The sequence below is a fragment of the Portunus trituberculatus genome, chromosome 39, assembly GCF_017591435.1.
Source record: "Portunus trituberculatus isolate SZX2019 chromosome 39, ASM1759143v1, whole genome shotgun sequence".
Lineage (NCBI taxonomy): Eukaryota > Metazoa > Arthropoda > Malacostraca > Decapoda > Portunidae > Portunus > Portunus trituberculatus.
In genome coordinates this window covers 16616295-16627283 of record NC_059293.1, presented here as the reverse complement: position 1 = coordinate 16627283, position 10989 = coordinate 16616295, and the positions used below count along the sequence as shown (strand labels likewise).

The following is a 10989-nucleotide window of genomic DNA, read 5'->3' as shown; positions in this document are numbered from 1 at the left end:
GCCCCGCAATAATCGCTTCACCTGCTGATGCGTCACCTCCACCATGGTGACAGTCTTCTCACATTGCTGGACCAGCTGAGGCGGTGGCTGCTGTGGATTCCCGACCTTCATTTTTCCAGCAAACAAGGAAGCCAGCAACTGTGCCCTCTCCTTACTGCTGGTGGCGACAGTACCGTCCTGCTTGCTGAGGGAGGGATGGATTCTTGGTGGCCAGTTCCTTGTTTGTCCTTAACAAGAGACCACCAAGTTTTGTTTCCTACGCCAGTGCCACACAGTTTCCGGCGCAGGCTTTCCTCCCACTTTTTTAAGGCCCACTTGCTGGTTACCACCATCCTCCTGCATGCAGCCCTGTGCAGGTCCTTGTTGCGCCGAGTCGGGTTCCTCTTGTAGCGGAGCCAGGCAGCATACTTTGCCTCGGCAGCAACACGGCAACGGTAGCCAAACCATGGCTGATCCGTCGATCTGGTGGTGTATTCCCTGTGTGGGACGTGGCGTCTCTGGAGGGCGAGAAGGTGAGAGGTGAGTGCAAGTGCTTCACTCTCTGCTCCTCCCTGTAGCAGAGTGGCCCATGGGGTGTGGGTCAGGTCGCGGCGCAGGGAAGCCCAGTCTGCTTTGTTCCACAGCCAGATGGTGCGGGTGGTGGCCTCGTCCTGAGCCACGCCCACTTCCAGCTGTGTCAGTACAGCGTGATGGTCAGAGCTGCCCACGAGCCCCAGCTGATGACACTGAAGCTTGTCTTCCTGGTAGTCTGAGATGACAGGGTCTAATGTCCCTCCTCGTTCATGTGTGGGGAAGGTGACATGATCTGTCAGACCCTGCACCTCAGGAGATTCTCGTAGGCGTCTCTTTCCAGGTGGTGATTGAGATCCCCCACAATCAGCACGTGGCTGCAGCTGTGTGCCATCATCAGGTTGTCTAAGGTCTCAGTCAGGTACAGAGTGAGTCAGGCCCTTGTCGCGGGGGGCGATACAGGGCACACAGCAGGAGGGCTGAGCGGTCTGCCAGCATTACTCGGAAGTACATCATCTCCATCATTGGAGGCGTGTCTATGTCGAGTAGCTGGGCCTGCATTCCTTCCTTGAAGCAGACAGCCACTCCACCTCCTGTTCGCTCCTGTCGGTCCCTCCTCACCCAGTGGGTGAAGCCCTGCATCCTGCCATACGTGGGCTCCACCTCACTGTTCAGCCATGTCTCGGTCACCACAACAACGTCTGCATTGTGTCGTTGCACACAGTTGTGGTATAAGTCTGCAAGGTTAGTCCGGAGACCACGGACGTTGCTAGAGACGACCTTTAGTTGGCGGCGGGGCAAGCTGGCTGTACCATGGTGAGGGATGGTAGTGAGCGAGGCCTGCTAGTCCGAGGTGGTGGTTAGGGTCCGCGGCCGACTGCTGGTACTGGTGAAGAGGAGTGGTCCACTGCCGCCCCTGGTTCTGATTCCAGATACCAGGCTGAGGAAGGAGTGGGCGAGGTTGTGGCAAGGACTGAAATGAAGTGAGGGGGTGGGCGGGCTGAGGCGCTGCAGGTGGGAAGGGTGTGGCTGTGTATCTTTCCACCGTAAGAAGCCGCTGTAGGAGACGCTCCTGACGTAAATCGTCAGTTCTGGCGTGGCAAGTAGCAGAAGTGTGTCCTTTCCGTGAGCAGTACTCACACACTTTTGCCTTGGCTCGCTTTTGTGTCTGCTTGGTGGCCTGGTGAGTCCTCAGTCCTTCGCTGGACACCCTCCTCGCGTCCTGCTGCACTTCCCTCTTAGATTTCTTTTTTCTCCAATCTCCTGAAGTGGTCTGAGGAGAGGTTCGTGGGCGAACAGAGGCACCGCGATCTACTCCGTTCGCTGTGTTTATGGAGGAAGAGTCCCTGCTGCTCTGTGTGGCGGTAGACGTGGTAGTGAGTACCGAGCAGTCACTCTGTGTGGCAGAAGGAGTGACAGTGGACGCTGGGGAGGTGTCACAGTCGCTCTGTGTGGCGGTGGAAGCAGTGGAGGTAGGCGGAGCGGTCGTTGTTTCCCGGGCAGGCGAAGGGAAGGTGGAAGTGGAGAAAACAGCTGCGTACCGGATCTGTTGCGGTTTATCCGAGCTCCACCACGTCCTCCACCTCTCAGAGTCCTGACAAACCACCTCCCAGTGTTCGTCAATTGACTCTGCGTGGGCGCTGACTGCCTGAGAGCGTGTGGCTACTTGCGTCTGGCGCTGTTTTGACGCTATCAGCCTGTCTGCTACTCTGAGAGCCGCAGCAAACACGTCTCTGTGCTGTATGATCAAGTCTCGGTCGTCCTGGAGGGACTTAATCACACAGTTTTGTTGAGAGGCTTCCTCAGTGAGCTTCTCAACTAGTGAAACTAGCTCTCCTCTCTCAAGCCCTCCCACTGACTCTCCCACTATCGTCCGGTAGTGGCGTGGGGTGTGTCAGTCTCCTCGCTGATGTAGATGACGGGGTCCGGGATGTTTGCTTGGAGTCGTAGCTGTTCCGTGTAGCTACACTTGAAGACTGGCGTATCCCCAAGGCAGCTGTTGTGACAAAGGTTACGGCAGGTTTCCTCGTCACAGCTCACGTGTTGAGTCTTAAGTGTTGCTTTGCCACAAACGCAACACCAATTCTGTGGCTGGTAGCCAGGCAAGTCTCGCCTGGCTATGGGGCGATGGGCGGGGCTAGACATTGAGGGAGAGGATAAGTGATTCCTGGGGAATTGTGGAGCCAGGTGTGGGAGCGACAACGAGTGTTGGTTCTAAACGACACGTACGACACTAACACACTCGTGAACACAGACACTAAACACTGGCACAGAACACAAAGCACTTCCCCACAGGCGCACAAAAAACACACGACACTAACTACCTCTCCCACAAGTCAAGCCAAACCAGCCACGGAGAGAGAGATACAGGTTGTTTAAAAACTACCTTGGAGAGATTTGGCAACTGTGTGCTGCCTTAGGCCTCGCGTCAGGTCAGGCCCGGGTCTCAGTCACTGCACGGGTACAAGCACTCTTTTCAAGTGATTTTTTAACACTATTGCAAGGCTTAGCACACCTTACACTTTTACATGGACACCAGGACACTTAGCACTTCAAACACTGAAATTTTCACAACACTGCACTTTGTTAAACCACTGTAACACCACGAAAACACGGAGCTACCACGTGCGTGACCTCTCTCTCTCTCTCTCTCTCTCTCTCTCTCTCTCTCTCTCTCTCTCTCTCTCTCTCTCTCTCTCTCTCTCTCTCTCTCTCTCTCTCTCTCTCTCTCTCTCTACAAGATGTACAATGCAAAGAGAGAGAGAGAGAGAGAGAGAGAGAGAGAGAGAGAGAGAGAGAGAGAGAGCTGTGGAACGGACGTAAAGGATAGAAAAAGAGAGAGAACTGTAAGAAACAAATTGGAACTGGATGAGAAAGGAGGAGGAGGAGGAGGAGGAGGAGGAGGAGGAGGAAGAGGAAGAGAGGAAGAAGTAGGAAGGGAATAAAGACAAAGACATGAAGGGTCAAGGTTACAAGGTCAAGAGAATGATAAACAAAAACTATTCTCTCTCATTCTCTCTCTCTCTCTCTCTCTCTCTCTCTCTCTCTCTCTCTCTCTCTCTCTCTCTCTCTCTCTGACCTGAAATATTAACTGTGTTACAATTATGACCAAAAATATATATCGAAGTAATTAACTGACACACACACACACACACACACACACACACACACACACACACACACACACACACACACACACACACACACACACACACACACACATAAAATCTCATTAATATAAATTCATATGGGACAGTGTATGGAGAGAGAGAGAGAGAGAGAGAGAGAGAGAGAGAGAGAGAGAGAGAGAGAGAGAGAGAGAGAGAGAGAGAGAGAGAGAGAGAGAGAGAGAGAGAGAGAGAGAGAGGAGGGTATAGGAGGAAAAGCTATGATAAGTTTTTTTATTTCTCATATTTCACTTGCTCATTATGCAGGTTAAGAAAACGCAAAAAAAAAAGAAGAAAATAATCAACACTTAGGTACACACACACACACACACACACACACACACACACACACACACACACACACACACACACACACACACACACACACAGAGAGAGAGAGAGAGAGAGAGAGAGAGAGAGAGAGAGAGAGAGCTATCTTATACTTTTCTCCTCTATCCAAAACCGTACTTGCTGGAATCAATAAAGTATATAATTAATTAAGAAGTAAAAGAAAGGTTGAAAAAAAAATAAGTAGCGTAGTTTAGGAAGATATGAAGGAAGGAAGCCCTGCAAGGTAGAAGTGTCTGAGTCAACAAGTAAACAATGACACACATGCACACAGACAGACAGCAATTTGACCTCCTCCTCTCAGTCTTACCGCAAGGAAGGCAGTAATGAAAGAGAGGAAGACTTGGAGGCAAACAAGCAAACAAGAAGATTTGAAATGAGAAATAATGAAAAAAAAGGAATGAAAGAAAAGATTAGTGAGACGAGAGAGAGAGAGAGAGAGAGAGAGAGTTTAGAATACAAAAAAAAAAAAAAAAAAAAAAAATAAATTCGAGAAGGAAGAAAAAGAAGAAAAACGAATGAAAGTCAAGGAAAAGAAAAATGTGCTGAAAACGAAATGAAAAAAATGAAGAAATGTGGAAATGGAAGAAGATTAAGTAAGAGAAGAACGGAATTGCGAAGGTAACACTAAAAAAGAAAATAAACAAATAAATGAATAAAAATGTATGGAAAGAACATACGAAAAAGAAACATATGATGAAATACAAAACTGAATAAGAGAATGCATGTTGAATAAGAGATATAGAAGAGAAACAAGAAATATTTGAGTGAAGAAGAAAGGAAGAAATAAAACAAAACACAAAGATAAAGGAAAAAAAAAACTAAATAAAACATGATAAAGACGAAAAAGAACAAAGAAAACGAGAAGAAGGATGAATATTAAGATGAGGAAGAAGTAAAGAGAGAGGAAAAATAAAATAAAATGGTAATATTTACAAAGAAGGGAATGTAAGGAAATAGAGACGAAAATTAGCATAAAGAATAACAGGAGAGAAAAAGGAGAAAGAGGGAAAGAGGACGAATATATAAATGAGATTGATAGAAGAAAGGAACTCAGTAATACAGTAATACAAATAAGGAGAGAAAGAGTAAGAAGATAAAGGCGAATCAGAAGATAGGAAGCAGAACGAAATGTATTTATAAAGATGATGGAAAAAAAAGATAGCGTATAGGACGAATAAGAAGAAGGAGGAGGATAAAAAAAAATAGAATAGAAAAGAGAACAAGCGAAGATGAAAAATAAGACAATGCCTCCTTAACTTCTGAAACGCATTTTTATCATGAATTTAGTGTGTGATTAGACGATATTATTGACATTAGGAAGCATCTATGGAGGTCAGATGACTAATGGCCAGAGTCGTAACCATTTTAATCCCCCACATAAATTTCCGAAGCTGTACAAAATCACCAAATAGTGAGCAGAATAAATATAAAAACGCGTCGTGGTACTGATGGGGTTAAAAAGACACGAAAAGAAGAGAAAGCAAAAGGTGATAAAGGTCAAGAATAGAAGATAGAACACATAAATCGCCACCATGATATATATTTTGGCACGGAAACATTGGGGGGGAAGGAAAGAGGGAGAGAAAACACAAAGATAAGAGAGGAGAGAAGAAAGAAGAAAATTAACTTGATGGGAAACACCACTCGCAAAATTGGAAAGAGAAAGAGAGAGAAAGAGAGCGAAAGAAGGAAAGAGAAGGAGAGAAAGGAAGCGACGAGACTTACGCAGCGAACATAAAGACAAAAGGAAAGAATCTGATAAAGAAGAGGAATGGAGAAGTGGTGAGGCTGTGTTGATCCTACGCCTGGCAGTCACAAGGAGCTGCTGTGGCGGTAAAACATGTCGTACGTGCTAGGTCATGCGAGGCGCCTTACAGATAAAAAGAAAGAGAAAAAAAGAAAGATATTGAAGGTGAAAGAAACGAAAAGTGGCTGCGCTGGAAAGATCTGAGAGGAAGGAACGGAAAGAGAAATTGAGGGCAGGAGAGAGAAAGGGGAAAGAGAGGGAAAAGAGAGAAGAGGCACAGGTAAAGGAGGTCAAGAAAAATTCAGTGTATATCTTGACCTGATCTGACCTCGGCCTTGACCTCGCCTCGCCTCGGCTCTCGCCCTGTACTATGACTTTTTGTTTCTTGTTTGCAGTCTCCAATATGTGACCTGCTTGTGCTGGAGCTGCGGAAGAAATTTGTGCTTATTATTCTTAACATTCGGGAAGTTTTCTTTGTTTTGAGTCAGTGATAGTAACTCTGAGTGTCCTTCACTTATGCAAGATTTGACTTCCATTCTTTTATAACGCACTGATGGTATTTTTTTTTTGTAATTATGTTTTTCTGTCCTTAATAGATGTAAACGTGTGTGTGTGTGTGTGTGTGTGTGTGTGTGTGTGTGTGTGTGTGTGTGTGTGTGTGTGTGTGTATTTCAACGCCATATGAATTAAAACTTAACATACACTTTGATAAGATTGCGAAGCGCCATTGTATTCTTCAACCTTTCAATTTCTTGTCTGATTTTCTTTGATTCTGAATGCTGCAGAAAGAGTAGAAAGAAAAATGCAGTCTTAAAACTCCAATATGCATGATAGACGGGGAGGAACATTCACCTTTACTATCCCACACCTGTACTTTAAATTACAGAGTGCACATTTTGTCGCAGTTTTCCTTTACCCCTTCAGTACCATGACACGTTTTCGTAGTCATTCTGTTTACTATTTGGTGATTTTATACAGCTTCAGAAACTTATGTAGAGATTAAAATAGTGAGGAGTATTGCCATTAACCTTCTGACCTCCATAGACCCTTTCTAATATCAATAAAATCGTCTAATCGTACTTAAAACTCAAGACAAAAATGCGTCCCAGCAATGAAAGGGTTAAAGGCAACATTTCATCAGGTCTTTGTTCTTGCGTCGTGTTGCTTTGCGTTTCTTTGTGCTCAGAATGTTATTGTTCAGGAGAAAACGTTGCAGTGTTCCTGGAGGCTCTTGGGACGCTAACTCAAGCCAGATGGGTGAGCATCAACCTTCCTGGGACCATTGCTGTCTCGTCACGCTGCGTCTTCTGAGTGACAACATGGGGTAAGAAGCAAGGAACGCCCATCATGCCCGTTTTGCTAGGTCTTGTTACCCGCGCGAAGACGAATGAAGGAAGAGAAGAGCAAGTAGGAGTGGGAGGGAAAGAAATGTTATGCAAGTCTAAAAGAGAAAATAAGGAAGAGATGAGAAACTGGGGTAGGAGGGAAAGAAGAGGAGGAAGAGGAGGTGAAAGGGAAAATATCAATCAAGTCGAAAAGAGAAGTAAGGTTGATAGTAAAGAAGGAAAAGAAAGCAAAGAGGGCAAGTGAAGGAAGAGAAGAAGTAGGAATAGGAAGGAAAAAAAAAATGCTATGCTCGTGTGAAAGTGAAGGAGGAGATGAAAGGGAAAGTCGAAAGGAGAAGTAAGGTTGATAGTAAGAAGGAAAAGAAAGCAAAGAGGACACGAGAAAAAAAAGGGAAATTAGTAGAAGGGAAAGAAATGTCTAAAAACGAAGGAAGAGAAGGAGAAATGAAATAAACAAATGGATGAGAGAAAGGTCGAGAAAGTATGATTTAAGTGAAAAAAAGAAGAAAAGATTATTAGCAAGAAAGAAAAGATAACATAGAGAGCGAATGAAGGAAGGGACGAGGAAGCAGGAGGGAAAAAAAATTAATGTAAGTCTAAAGGAGAAAGATCTGAAAGGAAAAAACAAACAAACACGAGTGAAGGAAAGATTGAGGAGGTATGAGGAGGAAGATTAAAATGGAAAAAAAAAGTTAACGATTGAAGGAAAGGTAGAGAAAATATGAGTTAGTGGAAATATATTTGATGGAGGTTTAAAAGAGAAGGAGGAGTAGAGGTAAGAGTAAGAAGAAAGAGAAAAACAAATAGGAGAAATGGAAAAAGAAAATATGAGAAGGAAGAGGAAAAAATGTAAGTCTAAAGAAGAAAGGAAGAAAAAAGGAAAAAGAATGCAGAAGTCGAAAGAAAAGCGGAGGAAGAAAAATATGAGTAGAAGGAGGGAAAAATTTTAATCTAAAAAAAAACGAAGGAAGAAAAAGAAAAAAAAACAGAACTCGAAAGGAAAGTAAAAGAAGAAAAATATGAGTAAGAGAGGAAAAAAATTCAGATCTAAAAAATAAGGAAGAAGAAAAGGAAAAAGAAAAAAAAGGTGAAAGGAAGGTAAAAGAAGAATAATATGAAAAGGGGAGGAAGAAAAAATTCAAGTTAAAAGAATAAAGAGGAAGAAAAGGAAGAAAACAGAAAGCGAAAGAAGAAAAGAATCAAAATGCATAGGTGTTCAGGAGGATAATAATAAATAACTCGCCCGAACAGGGACTTGAACCCTGGACCCTTAGGTTAAAAGCCTAATGCTCTACCGACTGAGCTATCCGGGCTTATGGGAGGGTTAGAGGAAAACAAATGTAAGTAGACGAGAACCATTATCAATTATCATTTTCTTACTGGGAACTTAAAATATTCAATTACTTCATTTTTTTTCCATCTTTTTTATTTTAGCTCTTTATTATTATTTTTCTATATCTTTTCCAGCCTTTCTTTACTTTCCTTGTTTTTGTCTTTCTTCCACTTGTTTCTTTTTTTCGTTTTCTTTTTTCTTTTCTCTATTTTTTTCTTTTAATCTTTTCTTATTTTTGTTTTTTTAATTTTCTAAGCTTTCTTTTTATTTTCTCTATCTTTCATTTTTCATATTTTTTACTTATTTTGTATTTTTCTACTCCTTAATTTTTCTGATTTTATTTTTCCTTCTCTTATTTTTTTTTTTTTTTTTTTTTTCATTTTTCTTAACCCATTTTTATTTTTCTTCCTTATTTTGTCTTTCAGTTATTTCTTTCTTTATCTTATTTTCTTTTTATTTTTGTTCACTTTTCTTTCCTTTCTTAATTATTCCTATTTTATCTATCTTGTTATTTTTCCTTTGCCTTTTCATTATTATTCTTTTTTTTATTTTTCCTAAAGCTTCTTAATTTTCTTTCTCATTTTACGTATCCTTTAGTTTCTCCTTCATTTTCCCTTTCTCTCCTTTTCTTCATTTTCTTTTCTCCTCATTCATTATTCTCGGAGAAGAACAAGAAGGAAAAAGGAAATAACTAAGAGAAGAGGAAAATAACAAGGAGAAGGAGAAGAAAAACAAAAAGTAGAGAATAAGGAAATAACGATAGTAGTAATAACAAAGAGAAAGGAAGAAAAGAAGTAAAAAAAAAGACGAAAAACAAAAAAGAAGATTCCCCAGACTGTTCGCCGCTTCTTTATTCTTTTCTTCTAATAATGAATCGCTTTTCTTCTTTTCTCTCACCAACAGACTCAGGTGGAGCGAGTGGGCGAGTGAGCATGTGGAGGCTTACCACCTGAGCGCCTTCCACCTCCAGAACTCTCACATCCACTCACAACTCCACACCACTCTCCGCTCCTCTCCCTTCCACCGCCGCGCTCTCCCACTCCCCACTCTTAAAGGTAAATGCCACTAATTTTCTTGGTAAGTTTTGTTAGTTGTTTAATTTTATATGTTTATTTTCTTTACTTTTATTTCCTTTGTTCAGTTTTATTTATTATATTTTTTAGTCATTCATATGTAATTCGTACGAGACGGATTCGACACACACACACACACACACACACACACACACACACACACACACACACACACACACACACACACACACACACACACACAGGAATAATCTTCTATTTTCCCTAAACAAGACATATTTTGAATCTTAATAGAAGGAATATGTGTTTTCTCTCTCTCTCTCTCTCTCTCTCTCTCTCTCTCTCTCTCTCTCTCTCTCTCTCTCTCTCTCTCTCTCTCTCTCTCTCTCTGAAACAACTTCAAATAAATCATGTTTAAATAAGAGAGAGAGAGAGAGAGAGAGAGAGAGAGAGAGAGAGAGAGAGAGAGAGAGAGAGAGAGTATATATTCGAAGGCAGTGAGCAGATTTGGGACGAAAAGAAGGAAAAAGAGAAATAGGAGGAGGAGGAGGAGGAGGAGGAGGAGGAGGAGGAGGAGAAGAAGAAGAAGAAGAAGAAGAAGAAAGAGGAGGAGGAAAAAGAAGATTTGTCCATTTCCTCCTGTTTCCTACCTCACTAACTCAATTTTTCTCACTTTCTTACAAATTCAGTGAAAGAGTATTCAGAAAAGCTCCATTACTCTCTCTCTCTCTCTCTCTCTCTCTCTCTCTCTCTCTCTCTCTCTCTCTCTCTCTCTCTCTCTCTCTCTCTCTCACATCTCACTCCAAGCATTTCTTAACTCATTCTTTTCAAATCCTCTTGACAAAATAATGACTTGCAGAAATATTTATTCGTAAAGTCTGCTAAGCTGGGAATGATAGAAGCTTATGTTATGGGCGCCTTGCAACCAGTGTGAGGAGGAGAGGAGGAGGAGGAGGAGGAGGAGGAGGAGGAGGAGGAGGAGGAGGAGGAGGAGGAGGAACAGGATGACAAAGGAGGAAAAGATTGATAAAAATGAAAAAGAGACGGAGGAAGAAAGGTAGTAGTAGTAGTAGTAGTAGTAGTAGTAGGTGATGGAAGTTTTTATTTTTTATCTTTTTTTTCTTTTTATGTCCTTTTTAGCTTGTTTAGGTCTCTCTCTCTCTCTCTCTCTCTCTCTCTCTCTCTCTCTCTCTCTCTCTCTCTCTCTCTCTCTCTCTCAAAATTACAGGTGAGATGAGAATGAACAGTTTTTACCAGACCCAAAATATGCGTTAATTGGCACCACTTCCTCCTCCTCCTCCTCCTCCTCCTCCTCCTCCTCCTCCTCCTCCTCCTCCTCCTCCTCCTCCTCCTCCTCCTCCTCCTCCTCCTCCTCCTCCTATCCGTTCAAGGCGTGGTTATCCTTCCCTATAATTGTTTTGATTACCTTTACGTGTATGGGAAATTACCCTAGCCATTAAGAGCAGTTTGTCTAGGGTGGCTATTACAGAGAGAGAGAGAGAGA

General features: G+C 42.6%; 1 non-coding gene across 1 annotated transcript; it reads right to left on the bottom strand.

The window, feature by feature from the left end:
* Positions 1 to 8361: 8361 nt before the first annotated feature.
* Trnak-uuu lies at positions 8362 to 8434 on the bottom strand. Its single transcript has one exon. It is a non-coding gene; the product is annotated as a tRNA-Lys (tRNA).
* Positions 8435 to 10989: the final 2555 nt, after the last annotated feature.